The 21,670-nt window shown below is 47.4% G+C and overlaps 1 protein-coding gene across 1 annotated transcript in view; it reads left to right on the top strand.

The window, feature by feature from the left end:
- TCTN3 (tectonic family member 3) overlaps nucleotides 1–21,670 on the top strand; it is a 173,410-nt gene that overhangs the window by 101,438 nt on the left and 50,302 nt on the right.

Here is a 21,670-nt window from a genome sequence, read left to right on the forward strand (position 1 = left end):
TCTCGGCCTTCTTCGCAGCAGCCGCAATAGCTGCAGCAGCGCCGGGTTATAGTCCAGCCGCTGGTTTCGGCGACTCCTGGCCTTTTTGACTATTCTCGCATGGCCTCCGGGCTGCTCTCCTTCTGGGGATTCCTCCCCTCCCTTCGGGAAGGGTGTCTCCGGGTCTACGCACCGGTAGTATAGCCTCGCCTCTGTCGGTTGGGCATTCCCATCCTCCCATCTGCGTCTGGTCCTGGCCCTTCGAGTCCTGCACTAGTTTCTAGTCCGGGAGCGGTTCAGCCTCTGTCCACCCCAGCCTCGGGAGTCCGTCGGGGGCGGACCTGAACCTGGTTTGTCTGTGCTTCTTCTTGTCTCAGCCTCAGGGGGAGGCCCTTGTTCGTTTATGCCGGAAAGTGGCCCCTCTGTCCTCAGCCACCTCCGGTCTTTTCTGCCTCTGCCTCGGCAGGCCACCCGTCTGCGCCTGAGTCAGCTGGTGTCTCAGTGGTCTTCGGTCTCGGCTGCGCAGATGATGATCCTTTTGGGACCATGGGTCTCCACGGTTCATGTCCCTCCGTTTGCCTGGTTTCATCTTCGTGTTCCCCACTGGACCCGAGTGTCTCAGTGGTGGCAGGATCGAGATCCCGCTTTCCAGCACATTGCGGTGCCTCCCTCCTTGAAACGCTTGCTTCGTTGGTGGGCCACCTCTTCGTATCAGCAGGTTCTGACAATGGACTCCTCTGCATAGGCTTAGGGGCGCTTTTCGACGGCCTTCGGACTCATGGTCTTTGGTCGAGTGCGGACCGTTGCTGCCGCATCAGCCTGCTGGAGCTTCGGGCCATTTACAATGCCGTGGTGGATTTTCGTTCTTAGTTGCAGGATTGCGGGGTCCTGGTGCATACTGACATCCAGGTAGCAATGTATTCTGTGACCATGCCAGGGGGTACAAGTTCCTTGTCACTTTGCGGGGAAGCCCTTCGTCATTGGTAGGGGGCGTTATGCCACAACCTCTTTCTTCAGGCGGTATATTTCCAGGGCGAGCAGCATTGTCTGGTGCACACGTTGAGTCGCTTTTTTCGCCCGCATGAATGGTCGCTCCATTCTCAAACTCTGCAGCAGGTGGTTGTTCGGTGGGGAACTCTACAGGTAGTTCTGTTCTCTTCGCCTCTCACTCACTGGTTACCTCCATACTGCTCGAGGATGTTCTCCCGGGTTTGCCTCGAGGCGGATGCTTTCCTTCTCAATTGGACGGGCAGGTTCCTCTATGCGTTCCCTCCCTTTCCTCTGATTCTAAGGTCTTTGATACACCTCCTGTCGGTCTGCGCCACCATGATCTTGATGGCTCCTCTGTGGCCCCGGCAGCCGTGGTTCTCCCTACTCAGTGTCAGGGAGCCTCTGCTCCTGTGTTTCCTTCTCTGCTGTCTCAGTGTTGAGGTTTTCTGTTGCATCCCAATCTGCAGTCTCTACACTTATCAGCTTGGTTCCTCACCACGTACCTTTCTCCTTCTGTTTCTCTCAGTCGGTGGGGATGTTCTTGAGACCTCGCGGAAGAGCTCCACTCGGCAATGCTATTCCCAGAAATGGTCCAGATTTGCTGCGTGGTGTGCTGAGCACCGCATGGATCCGCTGTCTGCCTCCTTGCCTTCAGTGCTGGATTATCTGTTCCACTTGTCTCGGTCTGGTCTCAAATCGACATCTTTCCGAGTCCACCTCTGTGCGATTGCTGCCTTTCATCGGCCGCTGGATGGGAAGCTGCTCACCGTCCATCCGACGGTTTCCCGCTTTATGAAGGGTCTCTTCAATGTTCATCCTCCGCTCAAGCCCCCTCCGGTGGTTTGGGATCTTAGGGTGGTCCTGGCTCAATTGGTGTAACCTCTGTTTGAACCCATTGATAACGCTCTTTTGAAATACTTCACCTAGCAGGTGGTATTCCTGGTTGGTCTCACATCTGCTCGTAGAGTCGGTGAGCTGCGGACCCATCTTTTACTGTATTTCATCATGACACGGTGGTCCTGCGTACTCATTCCAAGTTCTTGCCCAAGGTGATTTCGGACTTTCATCTCAATCATTCCATTGTTCTTCCGATCTTTTTTCCTAAGCCCCACTTGCCTCCTGGCGAGGGGCGCTTCACACTCTTGTTGTATGAGGGTGTTAGCCTTTTACCTGCGTCCTATTGAGCCTCATCGGACGGCTCCTCAACTGTTCATCTCTTTTGATCCTCGTCGGTTGGGTCGCACTGTTTCCAAGCGCACCATATCCAACTGGTTGACTGCTTGTATTTCCTTCTGCTACGCTCGGAATGGTCTCTCGCTGCAAGATCGGGTCACGGGGCATTATGTCCGAATGATGGCAGCGTCTGTCGTTTTCCTCAGAGCCATGCCTATTGAGGAGCTCTGCAAGGCTGCCACTTGGTCTTCGGTTCATACCTTCATCTCTCACTACTGTTTGGACGTTTTTCCAGGCGCAACGGCCAGTTTGGCCAGTCGGGGTTGTGTAATCTGTTTTCATAATTGCCAACTTTCCCTCTGTCCCTTTTTGGTTAGCTTGGAGGTCACCCACATATAGAGAATATGCTGCCTGCTTGTCCTGGGATAAAGCACAGTTACTTACCGTAACAGGTGTTATCCAGGGACAGCAGGCAGATATTCTCGCAACCCTCCCACCTCCCCGAGGTTGGCTTCTTTGCTAGCTATCTGAACTGAAGACCATGAGGAGGGGATGCGCCCTCTAGCGGATCAGGAAGGCACACACATGCGTGGTGCAGCACCAGCAAACTTTAAATCTTTAATCAAGTTTGCTTGAAAAGCTGTCCGCGTCGGGGCTACGTGGATGACGTCACCCACATGTAGAGAATATCTGCCTGCTGTCCCTGGATAACACCTGTTACGGTAAGTAACTGTGCTTTTAGGGGGCGTGTTCCCGGTTGTGTTTTCTCTACCATTTAAGGTTCTGAGCACTTCATACTAATCTGGTTGAATCATTTCACTGAGACATTTGATGGTCTTTTTTTGTTGAAAACTCATTCAGATGCCATTTGGACTCAAGTATAATACTAAATTCCCAAATAGTTACATTTGGGTACTTTATAGTCATGCCATTTGTAGTTTTGAAGCCATCGTGCTGCAAAGAAGATCTCCTTATATTGGAAACTGGTAAGGCTCAATATTATGTCTGTGAGTCTGTTATTCGCCGGCTGGCCCAATGCCCTGTGCTGCCCGATTTCCGATTCAAATAGATTTACCGATTCACTTTGAATAACCAGGCTCCTCTGGCACTCCTCGGATTCTTAGGTTGCATCTCCGTGCTCGGTTCTCAAAGTCCTCAATTTTATTCCAAAGATCTCTCTCACTAGTGCGCAGTTTGTCTAGCTCCTCCACATTCACCATCTCCTCCAGGAGTCCATCAACACTTTCCTCCACATCCTCCTGCCAAAGGGCCATGTCCACCAATTCCTGTTTGAGGTCGGTGACTATTTTAGTTATGTCGCGTCTCATGGCGAGCATTTCAGATCATTTAGTGAGCTGGGAGAGTCACTCAGCTCTTCTCGCTCACATTCCCACAAGTCCACACAAGTTAAAAGCTGCCCATGCGGCAGCTCCACATGCACCACCATTTTACTTTCAGGTTCAAATTGCAGGCTCTTATCTTTTGACAACCTCGCTTTCCCTCTGAGGTATCGATATATGTCTAATTTTCGTTGCGTGAACATGGCCATACCTTTGCGCTTCTCTTCAAGCAATATTTTGGCCGGAGGGGGCACAAAATCCGGGTCTATTACAAATTATTGTTGCAGTTCTATCGGAGCTCTGCTCAGATGCAGTTGGCCATGCTGTGATGTCACTTCCTCCCTCGTGCATACATTTATTAAATGTGCATATATATTGCAGCTCTGCCCAATGCCTCTGCACAGGTCACATAAAAGTAGATGCATTCATTCCGTGCACCTACATGAGTATAAGAACATAAGAATAGCCTTACTGGGTCAGACCAATGGTCCATCTAGCCCAGTAACCCGTTTTCACGGTGGCCAATTCAGGACCCTGGTGAGAGAACTAACAGAAGACAAACAAAAAGCAGAGCCTGAGACCAACATGATTTGAACAATAAAAAAATGACCAGACATCAAAAAGGTAGAAAAATAAGTTTTATTTTCTATTCTGTAGATTACAGTACATCATATTTGAAGTGTGTATCCTGCCTGAGCTGGTGTTAGACAGTGAGCAAGAGTCAGTATACTCCTGCTCAGTTCTCTAATCATTATTTTCTACAGATAAAGCAGATTTTACATGTTGAAAATGACAATTATAGAACTGAGCAAGAGTAGGTGCACAGAAAGAGTTCACCTACTTCTATGTGACTCATGCATAAGTGTTCCTGGAAGCATAATGGACATAGATATGTGAGAAGGAGTGGTCAATTAGTTAGAGCAGTGGAAAGAAATCCGAGGAAATTGGAGTTCAAATGTCTGCTTAGACTTTAACATCTTTGGAGAAGAGAACTATTGTACCTGAATTCTGATAGGGAAAGGGGATGAGATTTGATATACAGAAAGGTATATTCTAGTGCAAAGGGTACGGTAGTCTGGACCATAGGCTTTATCCCCATACTTACGGGAAACTTGCAGAAGGCTTCAAAAACAATTTCTTCAGCTCTGCCTCCTTATATCGCTTATGATATTAAATAAGAGACTGACTATAATAGTAATAATTACCAGTAGGGAGAGAGCAAATAACTTCTAGAAAAATGCATTTTTCTAGAAGTTATTTGCTCTCTCCCTACTGGTAATTATTACTATTATAGTCAGTCTCTTATTTAATATCATAACTACTTTATTGACTAGTGTTTATATATATGAGTCCCTGTATGCTTTTTTAACGTCCTTATATCGCTTGGCAGAGCCTTTCTCCTTCAGTTTCTTCTTTTGCAAGCAGGTTCTGAAAGTGTCTTTTCTTCTGCTCTGCATATAATTTGTTATTTTCAGATATTTTTATCTGATTCTTTGAGGCTTTTCAGTGCCCAAGTGATCTCCCAGTATTCCTGGGGGCATCTCTGCCTGGGAAAAGATACAGCCTCTGTAATCAGAGAGACTGATTAAAAGGCAGCCTGAAGAGACAAGCTCCTGAGGACCTTCATGCTTGTCTGAGTCAGAAATATCTTCTCCAGAGTCCAGCTGCTGTGAGAAGCTGAGCTGGCACTTTCCCACTTGTGAGTACAGCCTATTACTGTCTATGGGAGAAATCAGGGGAGTGTGAAATTTGCAATTTCACTAGTTTCTGGGGCTTCCTTTAGGGTTCCCCATCTTTCAAAACTCCTATTTTTTTGAGTTTGGGTTTAACTCACATAGGCCACTTTTTAGCGCCAAAATGCTGCTGCAATGCCCATTTTGAATTTCCCAATTTTATTTTAAAATTCTCTTGCCTCAAAACACCTTCATTTTAGGTTAAATCACCTATGGACTCCTCAGGCCAGTTAACATCGATATCATGCCAAATTTATGAAGTAAGGCTTGCTGAGGAGCATCCGTGAGGCATGTGAGGAGGGGGCGAGAGCCCGTCTGATCCCTCTAAAGCAGTGTCCTGCAAACTTTTCTGGCTGGCATCACACTAAATGCAGTGCCCCGGCCGGAAGGCACCCGGAAATTGACGCAATGATATCACGCGCATGCTTGATATCATTGCGTCAACGTCCACGTATGTGTGGAGGCCCGACTTACCGTGACCCCGCCATTACAGGGATCCAGGAGATGCAGGGAGACGAGGAGACCCTGTGAGAGGCATGTCTTGTAGGCAGGCAGCCAGCATGAATGACTCCTCCTCCTCACCAGTGTGCTGCGGCACACCAGAAATCTCAGGAGGCACACAGTTTGCGATACACTGCTCTAAAAGGTAGGAGTTGCTATCAGCTTGGTTGTTGGGTCAGAAATCCCTTCTAGAGCTTCCTGATGGTGACTTCACTTCATCGGTGAAATACATACACACAGACACCTATGAACCCAGAAGGAGACAGGATATGCCCCTGAAGAGGTTCTCGGGAGATCCTATGCAGGGAGTTGACTCTGATTTTGTGAGTTTACTGTTTGAAGCATATCTGAAGTTTAAAGGAGCTTCAGCTTTTGGAATTTCAAGGGGAGTTACCCTGTGTAAGGCTCTGTTTCACTGCAGAGGGTTGGTCTTCAAGAGCTAGAGGTTCAATCTGAAAGAGATTGGGATGGTGAGGAGTCAGGCTCGATGCCTTTGCTCTTCCAAAATGACTGTGCCGGCTGGGAGGAATCAGGGTCACAGGCGAGCATTCATAGCCAGGAGTTTGTGGCAGCTCTAGACCTCTGTATAGGCTTTTTAAACTGTCAGACTTAATGAAAGTCCTCACAGTTTCCCTATGGAAATTAAATTTGGATACCTGCAGAAGTCCACAGCTCAAAATTCTCTACTGAGCAGTTCCAAGACCCAAGCCACATGTTACTGCATCCTGAGATGATGGAGCATAGGGACGTGCTGGAGGGCCCTTTTAAGGGGTGCCAGGGCCATGTCAAAATTGTATCTGATGGCTCCAGATTTCAACAGCTATTTACTCAGCCTGAAGAATGCAGAGTAATCTTATGTTCAAACAATTTTTATTGATGAAATCCGCAAAATAGCAGAAGCAGACAGATGATAGCAAAATCAAGAATGGAACTCTGGAACAACATCCACAACATAAGAACAGTCATCAACATTTTTGTTTTGTCATTGAGGACATAATACAAGTCACTTACCTACCATATCCCCCTACAGACCTAGTTCCAGAAACACAACAACACTAACCATGGCCCTGGAGCAGCCCCCCACTGAACCTAAAAACAGTAACCTTGGAAGAAACGTGCAAAACCCCCTCCCCCACCCAAAAGCCCTATCCAAATGCAACTACCAAGAAAACCCAACCCCCCCCCCCATAACCAACCCCCCCCCACAGGTACTCTCCACCCTTCCCCCCTGAAACTCATGCAGAGTAATCTTAAACAATGCACAGGATCAGAGAGTGGACTTCATGTTCAAAAGGCAGATTGAGGTTTTAGCCTTGGGTCTTAAGGTGGCAGCTGCAGCCTCATTTCTGGTGTGTGCTTGCCACAAGATGCTGCGTCAGGCTCCAGATGCGAAGGAAGGCGCATTACCCCAAGTGTTACTTTCTGGGGTGGTCTATGCAGCCAATGTGTTTTAGAGTAATGAACAAAGTGTCTGCTTACTTTATCTTGACCCGCATAATACTTTGAATCAGACAATGGGTGGGTGATTCAGCATCTAAGGCTACCTTAAGCAGACTTCTTTTCAAAGGACAGATGCCTTTCAGCAAAGGATTGGATGACCTTATAGCCAGTGTCATGGACCATCATCCTAAGTCATTGCCTGACAGAAGGCCATGTGCCTCAGGGAAATCAGATATGTGTTCCTTTCGTGGCTACAGGAGATCTCGCCCATCTTCTGCACATAGACTCTTTCTTGGATCTTGGCAGAGATTTGAGGGCTCCAGGTGAGCGCAGGCATTAGGCTCCTGCTCAGCAGTCTCCACAAAGAATTCCCAATGATGCCAGGCTGCAACCCAAATTTCCCCAGATAGTAGGAAGACTCTCAGAGTTCTAGGATGCCTGGAATCAGATTTGCTCAAACAGTAGGTGCTGGACATCATTTGGTTGTCCACTTTTGGATTTCTGTGAGGATTCCCCATCCAGCAGGCCATAGAAAGTGGTCAAGGTTCAGATGATGGTAAAGCACCTATTAGAAATTCAGGCCATGGAGTCAAGTTCAAGTTTCTTTATTTTTGATATACCGTTTATCAAACAGGTATTTAAACAGTTTACAATAAAATGAAATTTTAAAGAAAAAAATTATTAAAGATATAGTGCAGGCTCAGGCAGATACTTTATATACTTCACTAGTGTTTAAGCCCGTTAGATTAACGGGTGCTAGATGACCGCCTCTCCTGCTTTTGAACCTGAGCAGGGGCAGAGGCAGAACCGGGGCGGGAGGGAGTGACGATGGGAGAGTAATTTCAAAGCCTCGGCAGCGGCGGCTTCTTGACCAATCCGCGCTTACAACGTCCCCACACTCGTGGTCTGGCTGGCTCCCCCACCAAAGCCCTTTGCAGTGGCAGCCCCTCCCACATCCGTCCCCGCGTCCCAAGCCTCTCTGAAGGCCGGCTCCCACGAAAATGGTGCCCCTCTGTCCAAAGCCGCCGCGGCAGCCTCCCTCAAGACACATTTCAAATCTGACATATTGTAATCACAAAACAGAAAATAAAATTATTTTTCTTACCTTTTGTTGTCTGGTCATTATTCATACCATGTAATAATAATAATAATAATAATTTTATTTCTTATATACCGCTATACCCTAAGTTCGAAGCGGTTTACAGTGGAGTCATGTCTAGAGAGAGTACAGTGTTAACAGTAGGATACAGGGTGATGCAAAGTGAGCAGGTACTGGGTGATTACAGTAAGGTATGAGATATTAACACGAAAAAACAGTTACAGCATGTTTACAATGAGGTACAGGGTACTGGGGTGTTTACAATAAGGTGCAAGATATTAATAAGAGAACAGTTACAGGATGTTTACAATAAGATACCGGAAGTACCAAGTAAGGTGCGAGATATTAGCACGAGAAAACAGTTACAGTATGTTTACAATGGGGTAGAGGGTACTGGGGTGTTTACCATAAGGTACAAGATATCAACAAGAGAACAGTTACAGGATGTTTACAATAAGATACAGGAAGTACCAAGTGAGCGGGTACTGGGGTGATTACAGTAGGTTCAAGATAACAAGATAGCAAGAGAATAGTTACAGGATGTTTACAATCAGATACAGGATGTTATACTAAGTTATAGGATGATACAATATGAACAGTTACAAGGGATCAGTGCTGTTTACAGCTAGATATATATGATGAGCGTGAGAGAGGTACAGCATTAAACGTTGGGGGAGGGGGAGGACTTTCGAGGCGGTTTATAATTGGTAGGGGGAGAGTTTAGGTGGTGTTGAAGAGGCGGGTTTTCAGAGATTTTCTGAAGTCCGCATACGATGTGGCTTCGAGTATAGGTTTTGCTAGCCATGTGTTTAGTTGGGCTGCCTGGAAAGAAAGCATTCTGTTTAGGTACTTCTTGTAGTGACATGATTTCAGTGATGGGTAAGTAAAGAGGTTTGTTCTGTGGGAAGTCTTTTTTGGGCAGTAGGTGAGGAATTGGGAAGCTAGGTAAGTTGGTAGCATCCCGAAGATCACTTTGAAGCTGATGCAGGCAAACTTGAAAAGTATTCTGGATTCTACTGGTAACCAGTGGAGTCTTTGGAGGTATGGAGAGACATGTTCCCATTTCTTGAGTCCGAAGATGAGACGGACGGCCGTGTTTTGGATTAATCTTAGCTTTTGGAGGGACTTTTTGTATGCTCCTAAAAATATGATGTTGCAGTAGTCCAGAGTACTCAAGATGGAGGCTTGTACAAGTAGACGAAAGGATGATTCGTCGAAGAGTATTTTGATGGTGCGAAGTTTCCAAAGGGTAGAGATACATTTTTTGAACATTAGATCGGTGTGTTTTTCTAGTGTTAGGTGTCTGTTAAGGGTAACCCCTAGTATTTTGATAGATTGATCAATTTCGTAATCTTTGCCATTCACGAGGATCTTGTTATCTTTTATCTGCTCGTTGGGAGAGGCTAGGAAAAATTTGTTTTTTTCTGTGTTCAGTTTGAGTTTGTAGGCCTTCATCCACAGCTCTATTTGGTTTAGGATATTGGATAGGTAAGTGATGAAACTTGGAGAAATATCGGATAATGGAAGTACGACGGTGATATCGTCGGCGTAAATGTGGAAGGTGAGATTTAAGCTCTGTAATAGGTGTCCCAATGAGATGAGGTAGATATTGAAGAGGGTCGGTGAGAGCGGGGAGCCTTGGGGGAGTCCACAGTTGTTGGTCCAGCTGAAGGAGAGGTTGTCATCTTTGAGTACTTGATAAGACCTGAGTTTGAGAAATCCCCGGAACCAGGTAAGGGTGTTTCCTGCGATGCCTATTGACTCTAAACAGTTCAGCATGATGGAGTGGTCAACTAGGTCAAAGGCGCTGCTTAGATCCAGTTGTAGGATCAAAGCGTTGGAGCCTTGACTGAGAAGGGAGTGTAGGAAGTTTAGAAGGGAGGCCATTATAGTTTCGGTGCTGAAGCCGGGTCTGAAACCAGATTGGTTGGTATGCAGTAGGTTGAATTTCTCTAAGTATTTGTTTAGGTCAGCATTTACCAGGCCTTCCATTAATTTGGTAGCCAGGGGGATATTTGCAACGGGTCTGTAGTTGGCGATGTTGTTGGTTGCTTCTTTTTTGTTCTTTTTTATAGGGGTAATAATAATTTGGCCTAGGTCTTCTGGGAATTTCCCAACGGATAGTTGAAGATTGATCCAGCTTAGAAGGTTGGTTTTGAAGCTAATGGGGGCCGATTTCATCACGTTGGGGGGGGCAGGGGTCTAATTTGCAGTAAGATTTTGTATACTTATTGTAGTACTTGATGAACGATAGCCAGTCAGTTTCCTTGAAGTTGGACCAGCTCATGTCGGCTTTAGAAGAGGAGTCTGGGTCCTGGAGGATGGTGTAGTTCCAGTGGGAGTCTTGTGTGTTTGGGAGGGCAAGTCTTGATTTAGATATTTTTGAGATGAAGAAATCAGCCAAGTCGTGTGCTGTGATCGTGGAATCTTCTACTGGGTTTGTGTAGGGGTGGGTGTCAAACAGGTCGTTGACAAGTTTGAATAGTTTGCTACTGTTTAAGGAGGTGTTGTCTATAATGTTGGCGTAGAAGGTTTTTTTTCTTGTTAGAGATGGTGTTTTTGTAGTTAGCTAGCATTTGGCGCCAGGCTTCTCTGGATTCTGGTGTTCCTAACTTTGTCCACTTCCTTTCTAATCTTCTTAATTCTCTCTTTATCCCAAGGAGTTCTGAGTCAAACCAGCCTGATTGGTTTCTAGGTGTAAACCTTCTTTTCTTCAGTGGGGCCATTTCGTTTAGGATTTGGGTGCTGGTGGAGATCCAGGAGTTCATGAAGTGGTTGGGATCCTCGTCGTGGTTATGGATAATGTCATAGTGAGACCAGAATTCTACGGGGTTGAGCTTGCCTCTGCTTGTTTTAAATAGGGTGGGTTTGTGTTTAGCTTTCCTCGTGGTTGGTGTCTGTAGCCATTCCAACTCGAAGTTGCATATTTTGTGGTCGGACCAAAGTGAGTCTGACCAGATTTCTGATATCAATCGGATCGAAGGGTTTGTTGAATGTGAATTGGTCAGTGATACAATGTCCAGTTGGTGGCCTTTTGTGTGGGTTGATATTGGGGGGGAGTGAGGGAAGCTTAGGGAGGATAGAAAGGACCAGCATTCGGTGGATTCAGGTAGATCTGGATTCTCTAAATGTAGGTTAAGGTCGCCGCATAAGAGTTTGTAAGGGCCCGAAAGTGAGTTGGATAACAGGAATTCCTGAAATTCTTCTTTGGCTGCTGACCATTTTTTGGGTGGAATGTATGTCAGAATGATGGTAAGGGAGTCGACTAGAACTTCTGATTGAAGTTTTAGAGAGAGGATTTCCAAGGTGGGGGAGGATTTAGAGTTGAGCATGGAGCCGGTTAAGTTGTCTTTGAGGATTACGGCCAGACCTCCACCCCTACCTCTTTCTCTTGCTAAGGAGAGAATTTTGAAGTTAGGGGGGAGGCATTCTTGGATGGTGATGTCTTCATCTGAGAGTAGCCAAGTCTCTGTTAGTACAACGAAGTCAGGGTTGGTGTCAGTGAGCCAGTCGTGGGTCCCAGACTACGGTTGGCTTTTGATAACTCGCTTGCCAGGGCCCCTTCTTTCTTCTTCCCTCCCTCCATCCCTGCAGCTGAAGACAGGCACCTCCCCCCAGTGGTCTGAGACAGGAGGGAGTAGTTAGGAGAGGGTCTGAGGGCAAAGAGGGGCTCAACAGCGCACAACCACCTTTCCTTCCCTCCCTCCATCAGGTGCAGTGAATCCACCAATGTTAAAAGGAGCCGCGTCGAAATCAGAGGCCTGCCACTGCCGTAGCACTTTCCCCTCTGCCTTGGTCCCGCCCCTTCTCTGACATATGGGACCGCGGCAGAGGGAACGTGTTATGGTGGCGACAGGGCTCCAATTTCAAAGCAGCTCCTTTTAACATAGGCGGAGCTGAACTGTACCTGATGGAGGAAGGGAAGGAACGGTGGGGCAAATTTCGGCAACGGCAGGAATTGTTTGGCGGGCCAAGCACCGTGAAACTTTGTTTCTTTAGGCAGCCCCGGTTGTTTACTTGGATTCAATGTGAGCCGGGTGAGGAAGGCCGCCGCAGCCTCGCGGCTAGGTAGGGGGACAACAATGGCGCTTATGCTCAAGCCCCCGCCGCAGCTCCTCTCTCGATCCTGGTGCGGGTCGAGAGAGGAGTCGTGGCGGCGGCTTGAGCATAAGCGCCATTGTTGTCCCCCTACCTAGCCGCGAAGCTGCGGCGGCCTTCCTCACCCGGCTCTCACGGCTGGCGAACCCTAATGCTGACATTGAATCCAAGTAAACAACCGGGGCTGCCTAAAGAAACATGGTAATCATATTCTGTCCTGAAAGCCCCCGCCGCAGCTCCTCTCTCGATCCTGCGGCAGCTTGAGCATAGTGCACAGTGAGAGCCAGGGGCGCGCATGCGTAGTCGTGTTTCCGCGACAGGATCAGGGAACACAACTTGAGTGCGCATGTGTGGCCTAGCATTTTATTATATTAGATGGTAGTGCTCCTGATTCAGGAAAAAAAATTCGATTCGATTCAGCCTATTGAATCGATTTATTTTTATTTATTTTTTTTTTTAAATTCGATTCGATTTTCCTGCCCAATAGGATGGTTTTTTCCAAACATACTGGTGGGTTTATTTTATAGCCTCTTCACCCCCTTTGCCCTCTCCTACCCACACTGGTCCTGTGGTATCTATAATAATAAAATGCTAAGCGTGCATGCGTACTCTCGCCACATGTTCCCTGATCCCTGATCTGTCAGGCTGTGGCGGCAAGAGTGCGCATGCGCTACAAAGGACTCCAGGACGCCCTTGGCTGTAGGTTTCAGGCCCGCGCGGCGGTGTGGAACGGCGGCTGCCAGGAGGAGTCGGTTTCAGGTGCGTGTGTGTGTGCATAGGGTTCTTTCCGTGTAAGGCAGATCGTTGTCATCACCCCCTTCCCCCCCGGCGCACCCGAACCCCCGTCTGACCCTCCCTTCATGCGGTCTGGTCACTACCCTTAGTCCCTTGCCACCCCCCCTTCTGCGGTCCCGACAAACCTCTAGCCTCTAGCAGCGGCCGCAGCACTCTACACACACGCTGCTTCGCGCCCTTCTACTGCCCTGATTTGCTCTGCCGCGTCCCTGATGACATCATCAGAGACGCGGCAGAGCAAATCAGGGCAGTAGAAGGCCGCGAAGCAGCATGTTTAGAGTGCTGCGGCTGCTGCTAGAGGCGAGAGGTTTGTCGGGACCGCGGGAAGGGGAAGGCGGCAAGGGACTAAGGGACCCGGAAAACTTGGGACAAGTTAGAGTGCAAGAAGGATAGTGATCATCTGCTTCAGCAAGATCTTCTGCAACAAAATCCCGCAATCCAGCAAGTTTTGCCTTCACAACCCACCACCTATCCATTCACACCATACCAAGCCCAGCTTCCACAGGTGATAGCTACCCCACTGCAACCTCTCCATGTCACTGTGCTGTGCAGGCACAAACTCAAGTAGCTCCCCCACAGGAATCTACAGTACAAGCAAACCACAGACACAAATGCAGAGCTGTGATAGTTACTTTGGTGCAGATTCTGCTTCAGCAAAAGACCTAAGTGATGGCTATGAAGGAAGTAATATAGTTGAATCTGATGGGGAAAGACCTCCCCAAGTTGAGTTTGCTGATGACACAATAAAAGCTTGGATGAGAAGTTACGCACTTTACTGTACGGGATGCGGCAGAGGGAACTTTCCCAATGGGTGCAACTGGGTGGGCCTTGAGGCGGCTGTCGGCGGAGGGAACCTCTGATCATGGGCAGAGCAAGGTAAGTGTATCATAGGGATAAGAAGGAGGAGGGGGGCAGAGCAAGGTAAGTGTATCATAGGGATAAGAAGGAGGAGGGGGGAAGATAAAGGAAGGGAGGCCTACTGCTGGACAGGGGGAGAAGGAAAGAGGTGCTGCTGGACAGTAGAGAGGTAAAACAAAGGGAGAAGGGCTGCTGCTGGATAAAGAGAGCATTGAAGGGGTGGTGGTGGACACAGGGGAGGTAAAAGGAATGGAGAATGGACAGGGGAAGCAGGCAAGGGGTGGTGGTGGACAGCCAAGGAAAAAGAAAGACAGACAGAAATATAGAAAGCGGCTAAGGAGAGAGAGAGAAAGAAATAAAGACAGACACACACATATATTCTAGCACCCGTTAATGTAACGAGCTATAAGACTAGTAAACAAAATAAACAAACAAAAAATACTTTTCCTCTCTCTATTAAATCTTAGCTCACGTTCACGGTCCAACACCAGCTCTGGAAGGATACACATTTCAAATCTGACATATTGTAATCACAAAACAGAAAATAATATTATTTTTCCTACCTTTTGTTGTCTGGTCATTTTTCAAATCATGTTAGTCCCATGTTGGTCTGGTTGTCTTCTGATCAGGCTCTCCTTCTTTCTTTCTTTCTCCGTGCTAACCATCCATCTTCCATCTCTGTCCTCCCCTTCTGTTTCCCTTTCCTCTCCCGGAGGTCTGGTATCTTTCCTTTTGTTCATCTCCATCCCCCCGCAGCTGCAGCAATGGACCCCACCATTCACAGATCCACCATCTCTCTCCTTTTCTCAACTACCCTTTCATCCAGCATCTCTCTTCTGTGTTCCTGTCCCTATTCTCTCCAGTAGTGTCTCCCTTGTGTCCCTGTTCCTATGCTCCCTCCATGCCCAGCATCTTATCTCTCCCCATATCCTGCTTCTTCTTTTTCTCTTCCTTACCTCCTCTATCCCCTTCCCCAGGTACAGGCTTTCTCCTACTATCTCTCCTGCCATCCTGTACCCTGCCCACCTACTTTGGAGCACTATCTGTCCCTCTTGTACCCTTCCCCTTGTGGTCTTACATTTCTCTCTCCCTCTCTCCATTAGTCCAGAACCTCTCCTCTGCTTTCCTCCCCCTCTTTTTGGTTAGGTCTCTCTCTTCCCTTCACTTCACCCCAGATCTGGAATCTCCCCTTCCCTCTCTTCCTCCTTCCTCCTCCTCCGTCTGCACAGGCCTGCCTCCTTGCCGTGAAGGTCTGCTTCCCGTCGCGAAGACCTGCTCACCCTACAAAGGCCTGCCCCCCTGCTGTGAAGGCACTCTTCCTCCTCCTCCCTGCTGCGAAGGCCTGCTCCCCCCGCAAAGGCCTGCCCCCCTGCCATGAAGGCACTCTTCCTCCTCCTCCCTGCTGCGAAGGCCTGCTCCCCCCACAAGCCTGCATCTTCCCCCAGCTTCCCCGCTCTTACCTTAAGGCTAATACAGCAGCCTGCAGGATCGCTGGTGCTATAGCCATCTCTGCAGCTGGCTGTCGTTCTCAGCGACACGTTCTCTCTGCCGCGATCCTGCCCCTAATGTCAGAGCAGGGGCAGGACCGTAACAGAGAGAACGTGCCGCTAAGGACGACGGACAGCTGCAGGGATCGCTATAGCACCAGCGATCCTGCAGGCTGCCGTATTAGCTACTCTCGCAGGACTCGTCAGGAACAGTCCTCACTATCACAGCAGAGACACAGCCAAACAATCTCCGCAGCAGAACAGGATCAGCAAGAAAGCTACCGCCACTCCACGGGTCTACCGTTGGCTCCCACCGCAGTCTATTGACTCCTAGGAGGCACACCCGCTGTCAAAGTTCTGCCACCTCCGAAAGCAGGCTCCCGAAGCTCAGTCCATGCCGTTCCCCCCATAATCGCTGAGGAAGGAGTCTCCATGCACTCACAGCAGGCGCCGCCCCCAACACTCCAACCAGCCCTCTGTCTCTGCTCTCCTCTCGGCCGCGTCGGAACATATGGGCTCGCAATAGAAACGCTACAAGGAGAAGCTCTCAACTCCAGCCAGCCAGCTGTGGTGAGTTTAAAGTCAATAATTAATGGGACAGCGCTAAATTTCTCCTTTCTAGGGTAGAGTCCCAGTTAACTCTCACACTAATCAGCCATTGAATCGGGAGGCCAATTTTTTTTTTAATTTTTTTTTTTTTAATTGAATCGATTCACCTGATTTGAATCGTAAATTGGGCAGAACGACTTCATGGTGCCCAAGAAAGATTCAGATGACTGCAGACCAATTCTAGATCTGAAGTCTGTCAGTGCATGCCTAAGAGTGCCTTGGTTTCAGATGGAGACCATGCATTCAGTCATTGCCTCGGTTTCTCCGGGGGAATTCCTAGCCTCGCTGGATTTGACAGAGGCTTACTTGCATATTCCCATCTTCCTGGAACACAGGAAGTTTCTTCAGTTCCATGTACTGGAAAGGCATTTTTCAATTCTCAACACTACCTTTCAGGTTGGCCATAGCACCTCATACCTTTACCAAGGTAATGGTGGTGACAGCATAACACTTGTACAAGGCAGGGATTCAAGTACTTGGACAATTGGCTAATTAGAGCTCCGTCCAAGGCAGCAGGATATGAAGAAGTGTATGCAGCCATTGCAGACCCTGGGGTGGATCATCAATTTCCAGAACAATCATCTGGAGCTGACCCAATCCCTAGAGTACCTGGGAGTCCTCTTCAGGACAGCAGAGGGTTGTGTTTTCCATTCAGAGCCTCACAAACTGAAGCTATGGCAGTACTTGAGGGGGTCCAGAGGAGAGCAACTAAACTGGTAAATGGTATAGAAAACTTTTCATGGGCTGACAGGTTGAAAATGCTGGGGCTGTTCTCCCTGGAAAAGCGGAGACTTAGAGGAGGGGTCACTCGGAGAAATTGAGAGGGGACAGGTTTAGAACAAATGCAAGGAAGTTCTTTTTTACCCAGAGGGTGGTGGACACATGGAATGCGCTTCCGGAGGTTGTGATAGGCCAGAGCACACTACAGGGTTTCAAGGAAGGTTTAGATAGGTTCCTAAAGGATGAGGGGATTGAGGGTTAGAGATAGATGTAGAGGTAGGTTACAGAAATGGTCAGGAACCACTTCACAGGTCACAGACCTGATGGGCCACCGCGGGAGCAGACCGCTGGGCGTGATGGACCTCTGGTCTGACCCAGTGGTGGCAACTTCTTATGTTCTTAAATGCTAGACATTCTGGCCATACCATCTCCCAGAGCTTGGCACTACCTGCAGTTGCTAGGGTTAAATGGTAACATACCATAGAAGTGGTCTCCTGGGCGAAAACTTATATATGCCTCCTGCACAGTACTCTGTTGTCCCGCTGGTCTTTGAAAGCAGACTCGCCCCCAGATGCCATTACCCAGGACAGCAAAAGCGCATCTCAGCTTAACAGTGGTGGCTTCAGGTGGAGCCGCTATCTAAGGGAGTGCCTCTTCGCATCTTGTCTTGGGTAATACTGATAATAGATGCCAGTCTGTATGGTGGGGGGTGTCATTGCAAGGGTCGGCCAGTTCAGGGCCACTGGTTTCCCTTGCAGAGCAAATGGTCCATTAACAGATTGGAACTCAGAACCATTTATCTAGCACTGCAGTTATTGAAGGAATCCTGGAAGGTCAGACAGGGTTGTGACAAACCCACTGCCAGCCCTGGCTTTGTCTCGGGAAAATAGGATTAAAATTTGGTCCCTGGTCAGAACAGCTGACCAGGTTTAGAGTAGAGTTCTTGAATTGGCTGACTACATATCAGACAGTGAGGTAGAGCAGGAAAGGTACAAGCCTAGGGTCACCCAGCAGAATGTGCCATGCCAGTATAAGTCTTCTAAAAAACCTGTTAGGTTTTTACCAGAGAAATGGGAGCATGGCTTTTTAAGAAATCCAAAGCACAGGCAGCTCAAGAGAAGCCAGGCTCAGCTCCCAAGAGAGCTACAGCCCATTCCCCTTCCCAGGAGAAAGGGGTGGGACTATGACACGCTTAAAGATAGAGCCTTGAGTCAGTTGTGAGGAGAGAGGTGGGAGGCTGAAGGGAGGAGTTATTCCCTTCAGCCATGCAACGGGTAGGACTGAAATTGCTGAGGAGCCAACACTGTTACCAGCCACAGGGAGTCCACTTGTGGAGGAGGCTATGGACACTTCTGACTTACTAATGGAATTAACACCCCCTCAGGAGTGTATGGAGGTTGGTCCCTGAGTTAAAGAGGAGAAAAAGTATTTGCCTCTCTGAAAGTAAGAACTGAAGGCAAGATTTTCAAAACTTACGTCATCGCTAAACTGTTTTCCGACGGTTTAGCCTGCACACATATTAGCGGTGGATTATCAAAACGGATTATCTCTGTCTTTAGTGAGGTTTATAGCAGTCTCTGACAATGGAATGCAAATGTGCTCTAACACTGAAATGAGCCCTTCGGTGGATTCTTAAAAATCGGCGAGGCATTTTTGAAGAGCGGCGTCAACTTTTGGCGACAAAAAGCAGCTATTGGTCCAGGGGTGCCGTAACAGGGCCAGCACATGTTTTGACTGTGGCTAATGAAAAAAAAAAGTGTATCTATTTTAAAGTGGAGAATACTAAAATCATGCTTCTTTTGAGTTTTGGGAGAGAAAGGCATGTTTTATGCACGCTTGTTAAAAGCCAACATTTCTTCTTGAGCGCGTGTATAATACCCTTCTCTTGTGTGTTTCTGGCTGTGGGTCTTGATTAAATTATACTTTAAAAACAAATTACAAGATTTACCTGAATGATAGTAGTTTTTTAGGAAAGAAAAGGCATGTTTTATTCATGATTGATAAGTCTCTCCTGCTGCCAGCGGGAGAGTGTGGGGTTTTTTTTTTTACAGCGTTTTTTTTCTGCCCATGTGCTATCAGTGATGGGCACATGCAAATGTAGGAAATTTTCACTGCTATCCACCGATCTTATTTGCATGCGCAATTTTTTAAGAATGTCTCGAGGTTTTAGATTAAGTATCAGAACACTTTTTAACATGAGGTTTTAAGCATCCTGGCCTGAGTTCTTGTTTGCTATTTACCTGAAGTAAAAACCAGGTGTCCTTCATTAAGAAAGGAAAGAAGTATTTTGTTAAGCTGTGATTCTTTTTGCTCAGAAAGCTATATTACTGGGTCTGTGCTGGCAGAATGGGAAAAGCCTCATTAGGATAAATTTGCACTGAGTGTCCTGCTGTGCAGTGTTTGTTTAAAGTTATATGCAACTGATAAGCTACTTAAGCAAGGGAAGCTCTGAGCAGGAACAAAAGCTCAGAAGCCAGTGCTAGAAAGTTTTGGAGAAAATAGCACTGTGCCCCAGGCTTGCCTGTAGGAGCAGAAAAGTTACTAATTCCATGTTTAATCCATCTGCAGTACAATGAACCAGCGATATAAGCCTTGGAGGTTTTGGCGGCCTACTTGTTTTTGTGATCTTCCTTATGTATTTCTTTGGACTCATCTGTATGAAGTTTTGGGACTTAAAGAACCTTTTTGCCACACATTCACACTTGGTAAAGAGGACTTTCTGGTGTACTGCAAAGTCCAGGTGTTTGTGCTAAGTGTGCTACTTGAACTGTGTGAGGGCACCGCTGAAAAGTGTCTCTTTGTGGTTTCTTGTATGTTGACTAGTTTTCTTTTGTGATTACCTGACTGAAGGAAGCTGTGCTCCTGGACCAGCCGGAGCACCAAATAAAAGCTGTCTTGTTTGGACACTATCCTGCTTGAGAGTTCTATTTTTACTGTCCACTTTATTCCTGTGCACTAGGCTTTCTCCTAGTCTGATACACCTGAAGGGCCTCCCCATTTCCAAAGGGAGCCATGCCAAGTTTAAGAAGGTCATTGTTAGCGCCGCCTATGGACCTATGCAGGGGCCTAGCATGCGACATGGTCTTCTCAAACAATGCCACAGTGGTGGCATACATCAATAGAGAGGCACCAGGAGTGCTCCAGTTAAAGCTGGAAGCTTGGTGGTTATTCTGGTGAGCGGAGGCCCACCTTCAGGCCATATCGGTGCTCATGTAGCAGAAATGAACAATGTCCAGGCCAACTATTTCAGTCACCAGAACCTAGATCTAGGAGAGTGGTCCTTGTCCCAGAGGGCGTTCAACGGTATTGTGAAACATTGGGGGCAACCAATTTTTGATCTAATGGTGTCAGCAGACAAGGTCTCAGTACTTTAGCTGAAGATCTGATCCGGGAAGCTCTGGCTTGGATGTCTTAGTACAATGTTGGCCCATGCAGGGGCTGCTATATGTTTTTTTTTTGTGGTCAATGTGGCCAGGTCATTCAATGAATAGCAGAACACCATGGATTGGTAGTTCTTGTACCACCAAGTTTCAAGTTTATTAGGTTTTTATATACCGCCTATCAAGGTTATCTAAGCGGTTTTACAATCAGGTACTCAAGCATTTTTCCCTCTCTGTCCCAGTGGGCTCACAATCTAGTATGTGGATATAGTTCAACTGCAGTGGGACAGGTGTCTTAGGCTAGATCTGCATCCTGACCTTCTGTCGCAAGGGCCAATTGCTTTGGAAAGTCTGGAACACTTTGGGCTTATGGCATGGCTCTTGAGCTCGCATCCCTAGAGTGTAAAGATTATTCAGAGACAGTTATTTCTACCCTTTTTATGAACTAAAAAGCCAGCGATGGTCATGACTTATGCTAAGGCATGGAAGACATTTCAGCACCGGTGTGTGGTACAGATGGTTGTCTTTTGAGGCTTCATTTCTGCAGGACAGACTACAGAACGGCTTTAAGATTGGTTCGCTCAAGGTATAGGTGGCAAGTCTCTCGTGCTTTTAACAAGGAGAAAAAAAAATGGATCCCAGGCTTCTCATCCTGATATATCCAGATTCCTGAAAAGAACATTGCGTTTTCATCCTCCCTTGTGACGGCGATTTCTAAGATCAAGTTTTAATATTGTTTTATGGGCTCTCATAGGGGCCCAGTATGAACCCTAGCTGTAAACATTTTTCTGGTAGCTATTGCCTTGGCAAGGAGGTTGTCAGAGCTTCAGGCTTTTTCAGGTAGGGAGCCATTCCTTAGGTTTACAGAGGCCTTTATTTCAGTCTCATCGCACTGTGCCTTCCTTTCTGCTAAATGTGGTGTCGTCATTCCTCGTCAATCAGGAAGTCTGGTTGCCGGCGTTTCTAACTAAAGATCAGAAAAAAGAGGGATGAGAGTTTGACGTTGCTGGATATCAGGAGAGTTTGTCTCCATTACCTTGAGGTAATGAATTCCTTTCCTCTCTCCAACCATTTCTTTGTATTGACCAGCTATAGTCACCTACAAGGCTACTATTTCCAGATGGATGTGCATGGCTATTGTTTCTGCATACATTGGATGTGATAAACAGCCACCAATTTCTTTGAAGGCACATTCCACAAGAAATGTGGCTTCATCTTGGGTGGAGTCCCAAGGAGATTTGTAGGGCAGCTACATGGTCCATACTCCATACTTTTATGAAGCATTAGAGTAGACATGGAGGCACAGAGGGATGCAGCTTTTAGGTCTTTGGCACTTCAGGCAGGCTTATGTGACCCACCCTAAATTTGGTGAATTGCTTTGATATGTCCCTATGATCCAGACTACTGTACCCTTTGCACTGGAAGGAAAGATTAAGTTATTACCTTTAATAATCTTTCCAATAAACGG

Source organism: Geotrypetes seraphini, chromosome 5 (assembly GCF_902459505.1).
Source record: "Geotrypetes seraphini chromosome 5, aGeoSer1.1, whole genome shotgun sequence".
NCBI classification, from domain to species: Eukaryota; Metazoa; Chordata; class Amphibia; order Gymnophiona; family Dermophiidae; genus Geotrypetes; species Geotrypetes seraphini.